At 37.4% G+C, this 21,686-nt stretch overlaps 1 protein-coding gene across 8 annotated transcripts in view; it reads right to left on the bottom strand.

The window, feature by feature from the left end:
• SMAP1 (small ArfGAP 1) overlaps window positions 1–21,686 on the bottom strand; it is a 279,736-nt gene that overhangs the window by 45,580 nt on the left and 212,470 nt on the right. The window lies entirely within an intron of this gene.

Here is a 21,686-nt window from a genome sequence, read left to right as displayed (position 1 = left end):
AGATGAATGATAAAATTCATGTTAATGATGTAAATTTTTAATTTTTATTTACTTAGAGCAACACTATTTTATTAATTATTTTTTAAGGTAAATTACATCCCCGACGTGGGGCTCGAACTCATGTTGAACTCATGTTATTTAACATGAGTTGTTATTTAACAAATAAAAGACATGCTGACAAGTTGAGAGAATGTGGAAGAAAAAAAGCCTTGTATTTTATTTAGTACATTTAATGGTACTTTTTTCTTTTTTTCTTTTTTAACAAGGTCCTGCAAGTTATACAGCTGGCCCTGTCTCTGAGCCTCAGTTTTTGATTTGTAAAATAATAATAATAACAACCATTAAATTCACCTTATGACTGCTAAAATAATAATTAAGGTAAATAAAACAACAGTTTCAGGAAATTTCTGATCTGACAAATAAGCAGCCTGAGTGTCACTATTTGACCCTAACAAATAAAAAGCTGAAACTGAAAAATTAACAATTTTTTAGATTACATCAGAGAAGTGATATCACAAGGCAAACAGCAGCTCCCAAAACTGGAGAGACAGACAAGAGAATGCAGAGAATTTCAATTTACTGGAGCAGAAACCCAGCACTATTCAGGGTAGAAAAACCTGAATCCTATGTAATTGACCAAGTGCTAAAGACTCACAATCTGAGAGTCAAAAACTGCAGAGGGATCCAGTTATATGGGGGCCCTCACATTTTTGTGAGTTTTAGGTTCAAAAGCACTACCAAGGGACACCTGGGTGGCTCAGTAGGTTAAGTGTCCGACTTCGGGTCAGGTTACAATCTCACAGTTCACGAACTTGAGCCCCGCATGGGGCTCTGTGCTGACAGCTCAGAGCGTGGAACCTGCTTCACATTCTGTGTTTCCCTCTTGCTCTCTGCCCCTCCCCTGCTTACACTCTGTCTCTCTCTCAAAAATAAATAAACATTAAAAAAATTAAACAACAATAACAACAACAAAAGCACTACCAAGATTCTCTTAGTGAAGACTGGAGAAAAACTCCCTTTGGTTTTGTCACAGGGTGGGGAAATGGAGACCTCAACCAATTGTAGTTTTATTAGAACATAGCTTGGCCGGGAGATAGGGAAATACTCAAATTCAGCCCCTACCTGCCATCCTGTTCCATCTGAAGTAGAGGGAAATGGGCATTTGGAAAGTTCATTGCCTAGGGACACAGGCTCACTAAAAGACAAGACCTAATCACAGGACTACCGAATGCTTCCCTTCTTTGCACACTTCACCACCACATTACTAAAGCCCTTTTTGCCAAAGTTCCTTTCACCCCATGTGTACATTATCCTCATCTTTCAACAAAAAAATTACAAAGCATACAAAAAGGCACAGAAGAGTTTGAAAAGACAGACCAAGCATCAGAACCAGACTCAGATACAGCAGAGATGTTGAAATTATCAGACTGAATTTAAAACAACTATGATTAATATGCTAAGGGCTCTAACAGAAAAAGTAGACAACACGCAAGAACAGATGGGTAATGTAAGCAGAGAACAGGAAATTCCAACAAAGAATCAATGCTATAGATCAAAACCACTGTAATATAAATGAAGAATGCCTCTGATGGACTCATTAGTAGATTGGACATGGCTTACGAAAGAATCTCTGAGCTCAAGGATATGTCAATAGACATTTCCAAAGTGGAAAAACAAAGAGAAAAAGACTGAAAAAGAAAAAGGAAACAATATCCCAGTGGGACAAATATAAAAGGTGTAAGATATGTTTGGAATATCAGAAGGGGAAGAAAGAGAAAAAGGAACAGAAAAAAATGTCTGAAGCCATAATCATTGAGAATTTACTCAAATTAATGTTGAACACCAAACCACAGATCCTGGAAGGTCAGAGAACTAAGTAGGATAAATGCTAACAAACAACAAAAAACCCTCCACCTATCATACAATTTCCAAACTACAGAAATCAAAGAGAAACAAAAAATTCTGAAAGAAGCCAGCTGGGGGAGGGGGGGGGCAGAAATTTACCTACTGAAGAACAAAATAAGAATTACACCCAATTTCTTTGTAGAAACCATGCAAACAACAAAAGATCAGAATAATGTTGAAAGGAAAAAAACTCACAAACCTAGAATTCTGCAGCCTACAAAACTACCCTTCCAAAGAAAAGGAGACATAAAGACTCTAAGACAAACAAGAATGGAGGGAATTTGTTACCAATACACCTGCCTTTCCAGAAATGTCAAAAGAAGTTCTGTAGAGTGAAAGGAAATGATATAGGTCAGAAACTCAAAACTACATAAAGAAAGAAAAAACATAGAAGGATGAAAGGTGAAGGTAAAATAAGATAAAAACTACAAAAGTGCTTTGCAAACTGTAAAAATAAAAAAAATATAAACATTTGAAGTTTTAATGTTACTATTACAATTTAATTCTTCTGTCTCTCCTTCCTTCCTATTATCTCAGAAGCTGAAGGCTCTACATACCATCTTATCAGGTTCTATGATCAGAACACAGCATTGCCATTGTTTCTCAGCCTTTTGACTAAGATCAAGTGTAGAACACAGCATTGCCAAACATATTTGAGTGCTACTATGCATTGTCAGCCTGCTTGATCAGACACCTTATACTGTTTCAAGGTTTTCTTCATAGCCAGCTGTGAACTCTAGAAATCACAGCAACTTATTACTAGATCACAAGAAACCTCATAGAGAATTTCATTCTTTCACTGTTTGCATTAATATGGTGCAATAAGTCTACAGTGAAAACACACTCACTCAATTCTCAAACACAGAGGATGCTTATTTAAAGTTCTTGGTTTTCATAAAGTAAAATATCTAATAAATGAAATCATTCTTAGTAAAAGAACACTTTATTTTTTTATATGAACTTTTAATTTTTTTATTTTTTTAAATATGAAATTTATTGTCAAATTGGTTTCCATACAACACCCAGTGCTCATCCCAAAAGGTGCCCTCCTCAATACCCATCACCCACCCTTCCCTCCCTCCCACCCCCCATCAATCCTCAGTTTGCAGAACAAATACTTTATAGCTACTTTATTTCACAATGCCATTTTATACAGTTATGAGCAAGGTAACATTATTTGATACTTAATACGTCTAAACTCGTGTTTTAATTATTCTAGTAATTTGGTAGGAATTCCATCCAAAGATGTAATTTGGTGTTACTACAACCAACACAACCACAACAACAACTTGCATTCAGGAGTTCACATGTAGTTAATCCATGTTTTTCTTTTTGACTGTTATTAGCTAATAATAATCAATCTAAGAGTCATGTTAACATATACAGGTTTGGAGATTGTGCGCTTTCAGAAAAAGCACAGTGAATTAACATGCTGTACTGCTACTATAGTTACGACTACTAACTAGCACCCCCGCTACAAACACTACTACTATTAATTACCTATCTCCTTCCTCCCTCTCCCCTGCATTAGTTTCCAACCCAACCTGGTCTCTCTCTTTTGAACAGAAATTCTCTCTCTGGCACTTAGTTGTAGCTATTTCAGAATAATACAGTGCTATCTTCCAATACTTTACTTCCAGCTTTATGGCTTCTTTTTAAACTAAAGAAAAGGTATGTAACTCCAAGCTTATATCTTCTGGTTCTGCCAGAGAAATATGGGCCCTCAGCTTAGTGATACCAGAGAGGGAGGAGCACAATGAAAAATTTTCAAGACAACTGAATGTATTACACAACTTATCAGATATTTTACCAACAACTAAAGAACAGACTACTTATATGAAAAATTATTAATTTCTAAAGTCAAAGACAAAAATGAAAGCTGCAAAGTATTTCCTGCAGGATTTGGGTAATCACAAATAGCCAACTGACTGCACCCATCACTGGATATGCATACTTACTGCTTGTTCCAGGTGCATTATTATTGATTAAAGACAACTATTAAAAAGAAGTTATTGTTAGGCAGAATGAGCAATGGAAAGAAGGCAAAGTCCAAGTCCATCAGGGAAATGACAGAGACATGAGCTGGAGGCAGGGATGGTAAAAGCCCCAGGGCACAACATCTTGACATTGTGGCTTCCAAGACCTGGAGCTAACAGATCAAGAGCCACAGGTGCCTAGTTTGTGCTCTCCTCTTCCACTCTGCCCAAGGTAATCCCTACAGTCACTATAATACATTTGCAATGCAGGTACAGCCCCCACCCCCACCCCCTACCTTCTCCCCAAAAGAAAAAGGCTACCAGGAGGTTTTGGTAGGAAGCTTGTAGGGTCAAAACTCCCCATCCCAACCTGTGGGAGGAGTTCCCCAAAAGATTGGAAGCAGCCTCCATTAGAGACCACCCTACTGTATGTCACAGCTCCTCACAGTGCAGAAAGACCCAATAATATCCAATCCGAAAACAACCAGGGGCTTGTCCTTCCTCTTGGAACCTACCCACTCCCCCACCTCGAGAGTGTACTTTTGCTTTTATAAACTGCTTTGTATTTGCTACTTTCCTTCTGGCTGTCTTATTAGAGCACAGATCCCCATGTAAATCTTCTCATGGGGAATCCGAAGACTGAAGCATCCATTCACACAATGCAGACACTCCCACTGCTAACATTATCACTGGCAAAGATTCAGGACAGGAGCTATGGGATTTGATTCCTGCCATCACTTACACACTGTATAATCACACTCTGTCCCCATTTCTTCATCTGAAGAATAAGGTGGTTGGATTAGATTGCTTATGTCCTTACCAGCTCTAAAACATTAAGAGACTATAAACAATGTCTGAAGTGAGCCCTAAATAACTCCTCTCTATATAACTGCCTGTATGAGTATGGGTGCTATTGGGCCTCACCAAGGGCAAGTGTATACATTTTCATACAGCCTATCAGCTACTGCACCAGAATCTTTAGTGCAGAGAAATATCTTTCTAAATGGCAAGGCCCATACAGATATTCTAAGATATATCATGAAAGTATTAATCAGTTTAGCTATCAGCACTCTATTAACTAATGCTCTTAGAATTACAAAGATTTATTAATAATTCATCCACCAGGAACTTTTGCTATAAAAGCAATAGATGTTGACTTTAAAAATACCTTCTAGGGGCGCCTGGGTGGCTCAGTCGGTTGGGCATCCGACTTCGGCTCAGGTCATAATCTCGCGGTCCCTGAGTTCGAGCCCCGCGTCAGGCTCTGTGCTGACAGCTCAGAGCCTGGAGCCTGTTTCAGATTCTGTGTCTCCCTCTCTCTCTCTCTCTGACCCTCCCCCGTTCATGCTGTCTCTCCCCGTCTCAAAAATAAATAAATGTTAAAAAAAAATTTTAAAAAATAAAAATACCTTCTATATTTTGATTTTTAAAATTAAAAAATTTTTATTTAAAATTAAATTTTTTTTTAATGTTTATTTAGTTTTGAGAGACAGTGTGTGTGAGCAGGGGCAGGGGAGGGGCAGAGACAGAGAGAGACACAGAATCTGAAGCATGCTCCAGGCTCTGAGTTGTCAGCACAGAGCCCAACGCCAGGCTTAAACTCACCAACTGTGAGATCATGACCTGAGCCGAAGCTGGACACTTAACCGACTGAGCCACCCGGATGCTCCTAATTTTTTTTTTTATTTTAGAGAAAGAGCATGCAAGCAGGGGAGAGAGGCAGAAGGAGAGAGAGAGAATCTTAAGCAGGTTCTTCACTCAATGTGGAGCCCAACATGGGGCTCAATCCCACAACCCTGGGGTTGTGACCTGAGCCAAAATCAAGAGTCAGATGCTCAACTGACTGAGCCACCAGGTGCCCCTGTTCTTTCCTTATTTTTAAAAAACTTCCTTAAAATAGGTTATTAAAAGTACCAGCTGGAGGGGAAAAAAATACCCTGAATACTAAGCTGTTTATACATCCTACTACAGGCTCAGTGGTTGTATTACTTGTTTTAAACCTCTTAAGGATGATTCATCACCTCTGGCCTGTATTCATTCAATACTCACTCCATAGAGTAAAGTGACCTGATAGAGCTGTATGCATTACAAGCAAAGTAAACAGCCAAGAATTTGGTCTTATGTAGCAATTACCCTTCAGTTTTTACTCCCCTAAATTTTGTCAGTCTTCACGTTCAACTTTCCTAACAGCACAATCATAAAGAGGATCATTTTTGCCAATCATCATTTTCTACATGGACTGCTTACTCCACTGACAGTCATTTATTCAATAATTAAGCCTCTAAATGCTCAGCAATGTTGCAGGTTCTGACATTCTACACTTGGCATTTTGGGGAAGTCAGGGGTTGGGGGGGTGTACAGGGGAGAAATATACAATAAAATACATAATCTCAAATAAAACGGAAGTGTTAAGTGCCACTGGGTAACTTAAAATAGGGTGTTGTAATGAAGAACAACTGGGGGCTACTTTAAATCAGTTGTGCAGGGTGGGCCTCTCTCTGGCGCTATTAAAGACAAGAACAAGGAAGGCACCCTTGAGAAGATGGGGGAAAAGCACTGTAGGCAGCACAAATAGTGCAAAGGTCTTCAGGTCACAATAAGTCTGATTTGTTCCGGAAACACATACAAAAAGAGATGGCTAGAGCAAAGTAATAAGGGAGAGAGTATAAAGAGGTAAATCTAGACACACAGGCAGGGGCATCAGACTTTACTGTATGACTGTAGAACAAGGTCTATGGAGCTCAATGTCCCTCTAAGTGCAACAGGAAGTCATTGGAAGATGTGAAGCAATGAAGTAACATGACTGATTTAACCTCTAAAAAAACAAATCAGAGAAAAAGAGAAAATATTTAGGACACTATTGCAGAGGAAAGATAATTGTGGCTTGATGTAGGATAGTAACAGGGAAGATGGGGAGAGGTATAGTTATTAGGATTTACTGCTGGAAGTGATGTGTCGGAGGTGATAAGGGAAAGAAGAAACCAAGTCAATGCAGATTTTTGCCTTAAAGCAACTCAGTGAGCTGACTAGTGATGTGGTTTCTTGAGATGGGGAGGGAGCAGATAGTGGATCAAGAATTCTATTTTGGGGGTCGTTGGGTGACTCAGGGGGTTGAGCATCAGACTCCTGATATTAGCTCTGGTCATGATCTTACAGCTAGGAGATTGAGCCCCACATTGGGCTCTGTGCTGACAGCGCAGAGTCTGCTTGGGATTCTCTCTCTGCCCCTGCCCTGCTTGCTCTCTGTCTCAAAATAAATAAATAAACACCAAAAAAATTTTTTTAATAAACGAAATCTGTTTTGGACATCATCAGTCTAAGGCATCTATATGCAGGGATGATAGGAAGGCTGCTGAATATACAAGTCTAGAGTTCTGAGGCTGGGTCAAGCTTAGATTTGGATTTGGAGAACATCAGTGTATTCTTGATCATTAACATCATGGGACTGATTGAGGGCATTTAGGCAAAGAAAGTACAAATGAAGGGAGCCCAGTACAAAACTTGGGACTTACATTTCGGGGTCTAGCAAAGGAGATGAAGCCAATAGAAGACACTTAGTAGGAACAGGCAGTGAAATGAGAATAAACTCAAGGGAATGGGGTTCATGAAATTAAGACAAGAAAATGCTTCAAGAAATAGGGAATGGCCATCTGTACAGAAAACTAATAAGAAGAAAGATAAGAGAAAAATCCACTGGATGTGATAACGTGAAGGTAACTGGTGAGCTTAACTGGGGGAGTATCAGGAGAGAGAACAAACAAAAACTGGAGTAGAATGCAATGAGAAGAAAACCTTGAGTAAGAAAATGTAAACAAATACCAGAAATGACCCTTTCAAAAACAGTGATAGAGGCCATAATAATGGAGATAATAAGATACAGTAAAAAAGGAAAACACCAAGGAAGTAGGGAGGGGGGGTACATAAAAATGAAGTTGTAGTAAAATATCTAGACCCCAGTTGGAATAGTTGATCTCTTAGAGGGGTAGGACCTGTTCACTTCAGAAAAGGCAGGGCACAGATGCAAGCTAACTGTTTCAGTGGTGAGAAAATGAGGGACTGCTATTTTCCTGATCAAACATGAAACAAAAACGTTACTGAAAAGGACTGTGTATTATGTTTATAAAGAGAAGAGAAAGCATGAAAAAACTCTGGAAAACCACAGAGCAAACATACTAGAAAAAAGGAAAGGGTAATTGGACTGCAAGGCAACATTCAATGCCCTTTTGAGATTTGTAGCCAGGAACTGAAAGTGAGACCAGTCAGCAGTTATTTTTGCTCAATGGAGGGCACGGAATGAGACAATAATTGGATTGAATCAGTACTTGATTTAGGTACAAGAGTACCTCTTCCTAAGGGAAAAGTAGGGAGGTCACAAGGAAGTGAGTAGAATGAGACTGTGGAAGTTGTGAAGTCAGGAGGACTTTTTGAATAATTCTATTTTGAGGCACATCTTTAGCAATTTTCTCCTCTTTGATTGTTAACCAGCTCACCTCTATCAAATTCTCATTTGATAGTGGCTCTGAATATAATTAAACCAGTTTTCCAACATCATCTATTTGAGATCTTCACATATGATGACTCAACTGCAATGACTGGATAGTGAAAATTTTTCAATAAGAACTTCCTACATACTAGTGTGCATGTCAAAACATCAGAAAAGAGGGAAGATATGAAAACATCATTGAAAGATCAACTAAAACCAGGTGAACCAGAAAACAAAATATACATATATCTGGAAATACATCTTCTTTCTTTTATCCCTTCAATGAATACTTGAGGGATCGCCATGGGTCTAGAAAAGGGAATGAGTGAAGTTAAGGAACTTAACACAATGAAGCCTTATACTCCTGCTTGTAGGTTCTGACTAGTTTCTATGGAGGAAAAGAACAAAGGGAGGGCTTGGGGAGGAACCACATGTAGGACACTAAGGGTTCTCTCTTCTCTCTCTGCCCCTTGTCTTTCTCCCAAACTATAAACTCCCAGAGTATACATATTTTTTCCTGATGTCACCTTTGCACCCCCAATTTGCACCCCCATAAAAGATGGTCACTAAATGCATATTCAACCTAGAACACCCACGCAAAGATAAAGAAGATTGATGGTCCTGGAGAAAGCTAGTGCAAATGGGAACCAATGCCTGTGTTCCTAGAGGCTCTCAGAAATGAAATTTATCAGGCAGACAGGCCCTAACCTATCAGGTTACCAGATGGAGAGCAAGGAGACAGTATCAAAAAGATCACAATTTTCCAAGAGCAAATCACAACTACATAAACATGACTGGACTATAAGTTCCAAAGGGCAGGGATTTATGTCTAGCATTTGTTCAATGCTATATACCAAGAGCCTATTACTGTTTCTGTCACATATCAGGCACTCAATACATTTGTTGAATAATCTGGGTATATCTTCAGGAATAGGTAGATGAGTGGCCCATCCAAAAATGCTTATAAATTATGACCTTGGGTCACCTGGGTGGCTCAGTCAGGTAAGCATCAGACTTTGGCTCAGGTCATAATCTCATGGTTCGTGAGTTCAAGCCCCGCATCCTGTGAGCTTGAGCCCTGAGTCGGGTGAGCCCAAGCTCTGCTTCAGATGAGCACAAGCCCTGCTTCAGGTGAGCCCCACTCCTCTCTCTCTCTCTCTCTGCCCCTCGTGGGATTCTCTCTCTCCTCCTCTCTCTCTGCCCCTCACTCACTTACACCCCCTCTCTCTCAAAAAAAATTATGACTTTGAATTGCCATTTTAAAACTAAACTTTTAATCATAAACACTAAGGTCCTTCTGACTCCAAAGGCCATCTTCTTTTTAGTATACCATGCTGCCATTATTTAGCGTAGATGGTGTGTTGACTCACTTCAAGAACACTCATGTTAAATATTTTGTGCTAAAGATATAAACAGCTTGCTACTTCCCAATAGATATTAGCAGCTGTTTAAATTAATCCACAGCAGACATTCATGTGAAAATAATGAATTCCTATCAGTGGTCTCTATTTTAGAAAGATCTGTTCTACCAATTATGAGATATGGGCCCATGGGTAAATTTCACTCTCTAAATCTTATGTTTCTGTTTTGTGTGATAACTATGTTAAAGCTACCTAGGGCTACTGTGAGAATTAATTAGCCCACATAAATGCCCAACACAGTGCTTGCCACTTAGTAGGAAATTACTTAACCCCTGGACTTTCTCCCTTCTTTCTAGCTTCACTTTTGGCTATAATACTAATATACTGAGAGACCATATTGGTTAAGGGTACATATTGATTAGGAGTATATATTGATTAAGGCATACTGAGTAAGAGTACATATTCTGAAGGCAGAATGTCCAGATTCAAATACTGGCTTGGCTACTTAATAGCTGTGTGACCATAAATAAATTACTAAGTCTCTCAGATTCTCATCACTAAATGAGGACAGTAATAGTATCAATCTTATGGAGTTGTAGTGAAGCCTATGAAATAATATATATATATATATATATATATATATATATATATATATATATATATAAAGAGCTTAAAACAGTGCCTGTAATAGTTAATTATCAAGTAAGCACTTCCTATTTTTATTAATTTCATGACCAATCAAATCTAATTGCTGACCCTTTTCACCTTGGCTCCGACATTCTTAAGTAAAGTCTTTAACTTAGTGAAACTACCTTTCATCAAAGCATTTACTTAGGAAATATTTTTCTTATCATCTATTTAAGGAAATTTCTAATTTACTGTGAGGGACTGTAAAGCTCACATGCTTACTGAACAGAAGTCTTTCTTTCTTTCATTAAATAGGAAATGAAAGCTTTGCACATAAAGTAATTGGATTTCTTCCCCTTTTATTGCCTCACTTGCAATAAAGCTTTAAATGACTGCACAAACATTTTAGAAATTCCATGAAAGAAAAAAAAATGTTGCCAATTTACTATAAGCCTGTAATAGAACCTAAAATATGGTTTTCTGCAACAAGTTATACACTCCTTATCATCACAGTTACTTTAATAATGAGTAAGTATTAAAAAGCTATTATAACTTCAGCTGGTTCCTTTTTCTTTTAGGCTTGAGGGCATTTTCGTCTACAGTTTTTAACTAACAAAATAAGGTCACTACCATCTTGTTATTGCTTTCTGTAAGACAGTGATTCTTATTTTCATGCCTCAATTCTTTCTTTTTTCAACTAGGTAAAACAGTAAGAAGAGAGCAAATGTAGTCGTAGACATGTAGTAGTCACAACTGTCTCAAGCTAGTTAAATTATTTACTAATTTAAAGATAACCTCTCAACTGCCAGGGCATTATATATACTTAATTACCACCAATAATAAAAATACTAGTTTATCCATCAGATTCTTTTTAAATGACAATACCAAATTTTGTGAAGAATGCAAAGCAATTGTAACTGCTACACGATGTTGAAGATAATATAAATTGATACAATAACTTTGGAAAACTTTTAAAACTAGACATATACATACCCTATGATCCAGCATTTCCACTCTCAGGTATACACCCAATAAGCTTTACATATATGTTTACCAAAGGCATGTACAAGAATGTTCACAGCAGCTTTATTTATCAAAGTCCTAAACCAAAAACTACCCATGTCAACCATCAGCAGAATGGAAAAATTAAGTATGGTAAATGTAGACAATTAATACTTAGCAGTAAGAAAAGAACATACAGTATCATGGATGAAACTCACAGACACAATCATAATCAAAAGAAACCAGACACAGAAAGATGCTGTATGATTATTTACATGAAACAGAAAAGGAGACAAAACTTACCTATATTCAGAAATCTGAATAGTGATTAACTTTGGGAAAGTGATGATTAGAGAGTACAAAAGTATTAGTAATGTTTTGCATAGTGATCTGTGCACTGGTTACACAAGTGTATAAACTTTTAAGCTATAAATTTAAGATCTACATGTTATATTTCAAAGGTTATAAAAGGGTTAGGAAACTTAAAAACTAATTTAACTTCTAAAATAAAATCTCTATGAAGTTACAAAATATCCCTTTCAGATACATAAGAACATAATAACATAACAACAAAAGTTTTGAAAAATTCTCTTAAATTTCTCTTTAAAAAATAGGACACCTTGAGGGGCGCCTGGGTGGCTCAGTCAGTTGAATGTCTGACTTCGGTTCAGGTCATGATCTCGGTCCATGAGTTCGAGACCCACATCGGGCTCTGTGCTGACAGCTCAGAGCCTGGAGCCTGCTTCAGATTCTGTCTCCCTCTCTCTGCCCCTCCCCCACTCATGCTCGCTCACTCTATCTCTGTAAAAAAAACAAACTTTAAAAAAATAAATAAATAAAATAAAAAATTGGACGCCTTGAAAACAAATGAAAAAAAAAAAAATCCCAACAGCAACTTCAAGTGCTACCTGGAGTGACATTTTCTAACACCAGTTTTACTGAGAGGAAGAAGTCAAACTTTAGAATCTACAAAGACCAACTTCAGCAGCTATTGATTACTCCACTGAACCACAGTTTCTGGTTGTATTGATTAGCTCTCTTAAGTGTGATAGTTTAGCCTATTAAAAAGAATGAGAGTCTAGGGGAGCCTGGGTGGCTCAGTCGATTAAGCATCTGACTTTGGCTCAGGTCATGATCTCTGGGTGTGTGAGTTCAAGCCCTGCGGTGGGCTCTGTTGCTAACAGCTCGGAGCCTGGAGCCTGCTTTGGATTCTGTGTCTCCCTCTCTCTGCCCCTCCCCCACTCAGCTCTGTCTCTCTCTTTCAAAAATAAATATTAAAAAAAACTTTTTTTAAATAAAAAGAAGAGCCTAGTGATTTAACTGCTTAAGAATTCTGCTATAGTGGTGAAAACAGGCTTCTAAATAATACCTATTTATAAAAAAGTAAACTAACTCTGTAAAATTAAATGGGGAAAATATATGTATATATATATATATGTGAAAGGAATATATATCTGAAAGGGTGAACACACACACACACACACACACACACACACACACACACACACACACACACTACTGTCCTAGATAGAAGTTCTCTCACTGGCTCAAAATTACTTTGAATAATACATAAAGTTTCACAATCTTTCTCTAGTCTCTGTACCAAGACATACCATACCTATCATAATCAAATCAAATCGTTTTTTCTCCCTTCTTCCTCTTTATAGTTCTCATAACATCAATTATGACTATTTCCTTACATTTTACTGTATAGAAACAGGATATGAAAATTTATAAACAATATCTCTGTTGATATATACTTTTTTTTCTTCCTATTGATATATCCAATAGATACTGCTTGTCTATGGTAAATGAAAATTTGGTGTATATCTTAGTATATCACATTTACTTAATCAAAGGAAGACATTCTTAGTTTTTTATGTTTTCACTTATAACATTCTGTAGCTAACATGGCTCCAAAATTTCATCCTTAATCACATCTCTTCAGCTTCAAACACATGAAAAAGTATTATGTGAGAAAACCCACAGATTAGTCAGGCTCAGGACTGAGGTGAACATCTTTTCATGGAACAGAAATCAAATGTAAAGGCAAAGCAGAGAGACAAACTGAGGTCACTGCCCCACACAAAGCCCTATGGGTAGGGAATACAAAACAACAGGGGTTTCTACAACCAGCCCGATGCCTGAAACCAGGAGCTAAGACAAGTCTTTCTAAAATGATCTTAAGTAGAGGCATACTAATGCCAACTCAGCAGAATGTTCCTTTCTTATTAGCAAAATTCAGTTTTAAAAAATAATTATGTGGTGCCCTATTTCAAAATCTTAGAAATATTACTATTATTCTGATAGGCTTCAATATATTCTGTTTCAATAAAGATTGAATCACAGATACGTCCATTTAACAATCAATTTAATTATCAGTTTTTCAGGATAAACAGTTCCCATCATTTACCATCTGGCTCTAAGCAACCCTTTTAATTTTTTTATATTTTCAAGTCATTTTATGCTTTCTTTAGAGACATATAAAGAGAATAGAAAGCTACATTAAAAATTTCAGTATGAATTGAAACACAGTCCACATGATTCTGGTTTTGACAGTATACAGACCTTAAATGGGCAATATTCTTTGAATCAAACATCTATGGACATGGAACTTATGGGTCTTGTAAATACTGATTCCAGATTTCAAATGGCTCCCTAATAAATGGCTACTTCTGGTTCTTGCTCCTCTTGCATCATTAAAACATGGCATTTTTTGGCACAAAAACAGACACACAGGCTGATGGAATAGAGACTCCAGAATTGGACCCACAAAAGTATGGCCAACTAATCTTTGACAAAGCAGGAAGGAATATCCAATGGAAAAAAAGACAGCCTCTTTAACAAATGGTGCTGGGAGAAATGGACAGCAACATGCAGAAGAATGAAACTAGACCACTTTCTTACACCATTCACAAAAATAAACTCAAAATGGATAAACGACCTGAATGTGAGACAGGAAACCATCAAAACCCTAGAGGAGAAAGCAGGAAAAAAACCTCTCTGACCTCAGCCGCAGCAATTTCTTACTTGACACATCTCCAAAGGCAAGGGAATTAAAAGCAAACATGAACTACTGGGACCTCATCAAGATAAAAAGCTTCTGCACTGCAAAGGGAACAATCAACAAAACTAAACGGCAACTGACAGAATGGGAAAAGATATTTGCAAATGACATACCAGACAAAGGGCTAGTATCCAAAATCTATAAAGAGCTCACCAAACTCCACACCCAAAAAACAAGTAATCCAGTGAAGAAATGGGCAGAAAACATGAATAGACACTTCTCTAAAGAAGACAGCCAGATGGCCAACAGGCACATGAAAAGATGCTCAATGTCGCTCCTCATCAGGGAAATACAAATCAAAACCACACTCAGATATCACCTCATGCCAGTCAGAGTGGCTAAAATGAACAAATCAGGAGACTATAGATGCTGGAGAGGATGTGGAGAAACGGGAACCCTCTTGCACTGTTGGTGGGAATGCAAACTGGTGCAGCCGCTCTGGAAAACAGTGTGGAGGTTCCTCAAAAAATTTAAAAACAGATCTACCCTATGAGCCAGCAATAGCACTGCTAGGAATTTACCCATGGGATACAGGAGTGCTGAGGCATAGGAGCACTTGTACCCCAATGTTTATAGCAGCACTTTCAACAATAGCCACATTATGGAAAGAGCCTAAGTGTCCATCAGCTGATGAATGGATAAAGAAATTGTGGTTTATATACACAATGGAATACTGTGTGGCAATGAGAAAGAATGAAATATGGCCTTTTGTAGCAACGTGGATGGCACTGGAGAGTGTTAAGTGAAATAAGTCATACAGAGAAAGACAGATACCATATGTGTTCACTCTTATGTGGATCCTGGGAAACTTAACAGAAGACTATGGGGGAGGAGAAGGGGGGAAAAAAAAAGAGGTTAGAGAGGGAGGGAGCCAAACCATAAGAGACTCTTAAAAACTGAGAATAAACTGAGGGTGGATGGGGGGTGGGAGGGAGGGGAGGGTGGGTGATGGGTATTGAGCAGAGCACCTGTTGGGATGAGCACTGGGTGTTGTATGGAAACCCATATGACAATAAATTGCATATTAAAAATAAAAACAAAACAAAACAAAATAAATAAAACATGGTATTTTTTATACCTCTGACAGCTCATAATTTTGTTGATGAGAGAACAACCACTTCTTTGCTCCATAATTGCAACAAAATACACTGCAAGAAAATAAGCTACGGTCACATGCTATGACATTAAAAACAAGATGCTAATGAAAGAAGCCAGACACAAAATACCACATGTTATATCATTTATATAAAATATCCATAATAGAAATCCACAGAGACAGAAAGATTAGTGGTTGCCATAGATGACCGCTAATAGCTAAGGGGTGTTTGGGGGTGATGAAGGTGTTCTAAAACTGGACAATGGTTATGGCTGTGCAACTCTAATAATATAGTAAATACCACTTAATTATACATATGAATAGAAGAATTTAATAATATGTAAATTATATCTCAATAAAACTATTTTAAAAAATAACATGGTAGAAAAATTTGTTAAGTGGAAAATGTTATTAGCATGGTTCTTCCACAAACTGGAAAATAAAAGACTATCACATATTTAGACTTCAGTAGTAAATATTCCAACACAGTTTGAAGAATGCCAACATTCTTTGGGGACACACTTCCACTACCACAGATCTAGTATCCTCCAGCCCAGCTTTTCTTCTTCCTCTTAAAGAATGAGGGTTAGGAAGCCAGGAAGAAAGAGAAAACTGGAGAAAGCAGGTCTGATAAACAAACCTCTACCTCAACATCTTACCCCAAAAGCCAAGAATATCCCCTGGATGCCAATTCCTAAAAGAAATCTCTATTGTAACACCTTCTTGTATACTGTTTTGTTTGCAAATATGTTTGTATGTGGCAAAACATCATAAAATGAAAACCACAGCAATAGGCTTTCATTATAAAAAGATTTGGGTATACCCTATCAATTTTTAATGTACTAGCATATTTAAAAATAGGATTTACAAAGGGAGGAAAGTGAAAATAATGGAGAAATGTTAATGGAAATAAATACCTGCTGCCTATGGTTCTTAAGCAACAGGTCACAAATCTAACAAAGTCAGTGTTGGCTATTCAGTTTGGGGACCCATTTTTTTTTTTTTTTTTTTTTTTTTTTTTTTAAATTTTTTTTTTCAACGTTTATTTATTTTGGGGACAGAGAGAGACAGAGCATGAACGGGGGAGGGGCAGAGAGAGAGGGAGACACAGAATTGGAAACAGGCTCCAGGCTCTGAGCCATCAGCCCAGAGCCCGACGCGGGGCTCGAACTCCCGGACCGCGAGCTCGTGACCTGGCTGAAGTCGGACGCTTAACCGACTGCGCCACCCAGGCGCCCCCCCATTTTTTTTTTAAACTAAGAAAACAGTAAACTATGGAGTTCTGAATTCAAATCCATAATCTATTCTTCATTTGCTATCACTAGTCACAACTTTTTTTCTATAAAATGATAAGTGGAGAGAGTAAACAATTTAAATTTGAGAAACTGTATGTACACACACACACACACACACACACACTGACAATGAACACCTCTAGGACCTACAGTGTGGTAATTAAATACCCTTTCCACTAAAGGGAACCAGGACTCCCTAGTAAAACTGTTGATTACAGGTCTGGGGTAGGCAATGTACACGATGAGCTTAAAACAATTATCATACCAAATATCATACTACTTACAGTAGCATCACACACAAAAAAAGTTCAAGAGCCAACTTGAAGGCTTCTCATCAAAGGATAATAACATCAATGGATAGACCACACCCTATATGTTTAATTAATGAATACATAATTGTTCAATTGTGCACAACTGAAGGATACTAATGAATCAACTCATTATTTTGAAAACTGTTAGATTAAGGGAAAGAGTGAAGCTTCCTTTCCTGTATGAATTATACTACCAGGTAACCAAAACCAGTAGAAGTATTTCAACTACTAAATGAAAAAGAAATAACAGAATTAGGATATCACCATTTTGCAGCCCCTAATAAGTTCCGGGAAATCGTTACTAAGGTAAATGGGCTAACATCTCAAGAGGAGAAATAGCCAGAGATTATTGAGGTTTGAATGTGGAGTGTTTTCTTTATAAAAGTAGATTAACCTGATTATATATCTCTAAAAGGTAGTCTTTTAAAAAAAACAATCAAATGCCATCACCTGTACTAAAAAACAAGAGTCATTCTCTATTATTCACTAAATACCTTATAGTGTTCAGATTTCTAATTATCTCCTACAGGTCAAAAGTTTTTTCCTTGGTTTGCTAGTTTGTATCAAAATGCAGATCAGATTTGCTGTTCCTTCCTTCAGTACATCTTACATTCTGCAGCCAGGATATCATCTTATTAAATAATTGCTCAAATCAATATACTTTCCAATTCAAAATCAAAAGCGATCCACTGTTTATCAAGAAACTTAAGGTTTTCTCAATATTATCTTTGTCTTATACTTCATTACTGTCCTACGCTCTACTTAAACCGGATTATTTATTATTGCCAAAATATGCCTTACAATTTGTAATTTTTTCATGCTATTCCCTCTGCTTATTACCCTTTCCTCTTCTTTCTTAAGAATCTTCCAAAGCGCATGTCAAATGTAAACACTGCCATGAAGACTTTCCTACTAATCCCAACATGTTACCTCTCACTTCTGTAATTCAACACCTCTCCTGTTGCACTGTATCAACCTTTTGCTAATGTTATTTTTCATATCATTCCGCTTTCAATCACTTGCTCTTTCTCAATTTTAAAATTCTTGACGGTAAACTCAGCTTTCATCATTTTTATATTTCTTCCAACCCTTCAGTGTGACTATACACTGCAGGGATGCTAGTGATAGTTGCTACCTTCAATCCAAATAGTTCCTCCCAGAAATTTTTCAAGATAACTTTCTAAATCTCTCCCTCCCTCCACCCCTCACCACACGCGCGCACTTGCGCACGCGCGTGCGCGCGCACACACACACACACACACACACACACACACACACACATCTGGATGCAAAATAGTGATAGCATTTAATATACTTGAAAGTAACCAAACTGTCACCCCAAATCCCTTGTAAGATTATTTTTATCAACCTTACACATAAATCACATAGAATATCACAGTAGCCAGAACAGAACTGCCACTTGGCTGGCATGCTTTACAAGAGAGAGGGGCTGACTGTGGGTGGGATTAAGAAGTCAGATGGCACACCCAGAGAACAGGAATTCAGGTGAAATGAAGAAACAGGATATAAAATACAGTGCACACCTCAAGGTTCTAATGATATTTGATCAAAGCTGTACAGCCTATCACGCTAAAACGTAGAGTTTCAAATGATGAAAGGTCTGGAGAGTACTGGGTACAGAGGGAATAAACAAAGACTGCATAGTCATCTCTATAAGGTTATTAATATTCACTGTTACCAATGTCCTCATCAGATCCTAAAGATGTTCATACCATGTAGGAACTATGAAATGATGAGACTTGTTTTCGTAAACTACAAATAAAAACCACTCAGGATATTTTTGGAGTAATACCTCAAGAATGTTTACCATTGCTACCAGAAAAAAGTATCTATTTCTCTAGATCCAAGCTAATAATATTAAATATAATAATAGTAGTAGTAATAATAGTAATGGGAGCCAGGCTGGTAGGAGAAGGCCATAAACCAAGGCAGGAATGAACTCTAAAAGAGATGTGAATATAGAACAGCCATCTTTTGACAGGCCACAAAACAGGGAAAGCTGGAAACCCCAACGCCAGGGGTTCCTTTACTATATTATAAGTGGATACCCTTTAAAAATTAGTACATGAATGCCTCCCATGTGAGTGGAGAAATACCTTGTCCCTTCATCATTGCATATTTTTTACTTTCTAGTCAGACTATACTGCTTTAAGTCAAATGCCAGATGAATTAAGGAATAAATAAGGCAAAGAAGGGGGACCTGGGTGGCTCAGTCGGTTGAGCGTCCAACTTCGGCTCAGGTAGATCTCATGGTTTGTGAGTTCAAGCCCTACACTGGACTCTGTGGACTCTGTGCTGACAGCTTGGAGCCTGGAGCCTACTTCAGATTCTGTGTCTCCCTCTCCCTTTGCCCTCCCCTGCTTGTGCTCTGTCTCTCTCTCATAAATAAATAAACATTAAAAAAATTAAAAAAAAAAAAGCTTGCAATCTAAGAATGTTTAAAAACAAATAAGGTAAAGAAGAAAAAAAATGAATGTAAAGAAATGATCTTCAAGTTAAGTAAGAAATATATACTTATACAATTATTTTTTAATTGAAAAAAAAAAAGTATACCACAGAAAGTATGCACTAGTATATCCAGGGCATTACAAGTTTAGATCTTGTACTAGACAAATAATTACAACTACTACAAAAGTAATATTCCAGAAGATGACAAATGGCATCAAGACCCAGTTTCATGGATCCAGAATGTGAATTAGTGATTCTGAAAGGAGGAGCAATTTGTCCTCAGGGGACATCCAGCAATGTCTAAAGACATTCTGGATTGTTAGGACAATTCTATAAGACACAGGACATCCACTTACCACTTTATCTCCAGTTCCTAAAACAGTGTTTGGTATGTGGTAGGTACTAAAAATCACACAGTAAATTGGAACGCCTGGTGGCTCAGTCGGTTAAGTGTCCCACTTTGGCTCAGGAAATGATTTCATAGCTTGTGGGTTCAAGCCCCACATCAGGCTCTGTGCTGACAGCTCAGAGCCTCGAGCCTGCTTCGGATTCTGTCTCTCTGTCTCTCTCTGTTTCTCTATGTCCCTCCCCTGTTCATGTCTTGCCTCTGTCTCTCAAAAATAAATAAAAACATTAAAAAAAATTTTAATAAAATAAAATAAACTGTCCATTGAATTAATGGATACATTTTTGAGGAAACTGAGCTCAGAATGTTCAGATATTTAGAAAATCGCAGAAATGAGAATCAAATTAAAGTCTTCTAACCAAGACTAGATTCTTTCATCTTTGTTTTCAAGGGGTTTGTTAATATTTTTCAAAAGACTTTTTACAAGTCCATATTCCTTGATTTAGCAATTCCAGTTTTAAAAATTGATCTTAAGAAGTTATCACATAGTTGTACATTGATTATATATACATATTTCCATTACTATAGAGATACATTCTTTTCTAATATTTATTTTTGAAGGAGAGAGACAGCAATGGGCAGGGGAAGAGGAGACAGAAAGGGAGACACAGAATCCAAGGTGGGCTCCAGGTTCCGAGCTGTCAGTACAGAACCTGACACGGGGCTTGAACTCACAAACCATGAGATCATGACCTGAGCTGAAGTCAGATGCTTAACAGACTGTGCCACCCAGGTGCCCCAACTCAAGAGATACATTTTTTTTAATATATATATTTTTAATGTTTATTTATTTTTGAGAGAGACAGACAGAGTATGAGCAGGGGAGGGGCAGAGAAAGAGAGGGAGACACAGAATCCGAAACAGGCTCCAGGCTCTGAGCTGTCAGCACAGAGCCCGACGCAGGGCTCGAACCCACGAACTGTGAGATCATGACCTAAGCTGAAGTCAGACGCTATATCGACTGAGCCACTCAGGCACCCAAGAGATACAGTTTTAAAAGAATCTTACTGTACTCAAAGGAATTATGATGTATCCGTTCAATGAAATGTTATTAAAGATTAAAAAAATGTATTTGTCAAGAAAAAAGGATATTCAAGATTTAACAAGACACTGTTAAATGAAAGAGGAACAGAGTAGATTACAAAATAATATGTACAGTATGATGTTATGTAGATACACATATATTCCAAGGGAAACAGGAAGGATAAACATCAAAACATTAGTGATAATTTTTTCTAAGTAGTCAGATGTGTGGTGATATTATTTTCTTCTTTATCCTTATGCATGTTTTTTAACTTATTAAAAATATATATGGTATGGATACTATGGGGAAGAAGAAGGGAGAGGCTATTAAAAATCCAGTAAGTTTTTTATCTACCCTGTCTCTTGGTTAAAGAATAGTAACTATAAATTTATTACACAGAAAATATGATTTCTTTTTACTTAGGCACAGCACCGTGATCTTTTCTTTTTCAATGAAAAAATATTAATTTTTAAAAAGGTACTTAATAGCTAAAGAAATATAGGAAGTTGTCAATAGCAACTAGCAATCTATACTTTAATAAAACTTACAGTAGAAACTGCACTGTAATGCTTCCTAAGCCTAATGTATAGTGATACTGCACCTATTACTGTTTTTTAAATCTACAAACAAAATATTACCATCAAACTACTCTTTAATGTTGAGC

Source organism: Felis catus, chromosome B2 (genome assembly GCF_018350175.1).
Source record: "Felis catus isolate Fca126 chromosome B2, F.catus_Fca126_mat1.0, whole genome shotgun sequence".
Lineage (NCBI taxonomy): Eukaryota > Metazoa > Chordata > Mammalia > Carnivora > Felidae > Felis > Felis catus.
The sequence above is the reverse complement of the archived record's forward strand: the minus strand, read 5'-3'. Positions and strand labels throughout refer to the sequence as shown.